Below are 847 nucleotides of genomic sequence, written 5' to 3'. Positions count from 1 at the left end.
CCCCCCCCCTGCACACAGAGTTGTGTGATTATTGTAATTCACTACCCCCAATATTCCTTTCAACCGATTTTCAATGCACTTTATTGCACATAAAGCTAGTTCAGGTTTAGTTCAAGTCCAGCAGCACTTTTTTTTGTGAACTGCCTTAAGTGTTGATTTTTATCTATATCAATTACTTGGGATGCTGTTATCATTATAGAGCTGTATCTGCTTATTAACATTCCCCTGCAAAAAAAAAAAGAACAAGAAAAAAAAGCAAGGCACAATAATTGTATGTAACTTGATTATCTATGTCTTTTATTTATTCCTAATTTACTTAAGAAATTCGTTCCATTGACTGACGATGATACAGTAAATTTGCAAATGAGGTGGCAATATAAAAAATGTAAATGGCTTGTGCTTAATGAGTGTTTCAGAACGCCTATTCTGCAAATCAGATCGTCTTTGTTGTAGTTTGATAGATTTTGGAAGCTCTATGATGCTATGCACTAACTTAGCCAGGCTTGTTGGGAAGAGGTACCTATTGTTCTCGCTTGTAGGCAGCACTGTTGCCCCATTAAACAGTCCCTGACACCTACTCGTCATGCTGTTTATGGAAGTTTTCAAGTCCTTATAGGAGGGAACTGTTCAGCAGAGATAATTCATAACATGGCCTTGTAGGAAGCTTGGCTTGCGCCATTACTGACGGGAGTGCAGGCTTCCCTATGGGCCTCCCTGTGTCCCGTCCCTCCACTGATTTATTTAACACTTTGAATTATGAACTTGTTTTCTAATAACTGCTTAAGAGAATTATTGACATTCCAGCACAAGAATCCGTTTTACTGCCCTCAAGGAGAGGGGGGGGGGG

The sequence above is a fragment of the Nanorana parkeri genome, unplaced genomic scaffold (genome assembly GCF_000935625.1).
Source record: "Nanorana parkeri isolate BGI_ZX_2015 unplaced genomic scaffold, ASM93562v1 scaffold449, whole genome shotgun sequence".
NCBI classification, from domain to species: Eukaryota; Metazoa; Chordata; class Amphibia; order Anura; family Dicroglossidae; genus Nanorana; species Nanorana parkeri.
The sequence above is the reverse complement of the archived record's forward strand: the minus strand, read 5'-3'. Positions refer to the sequence as shown.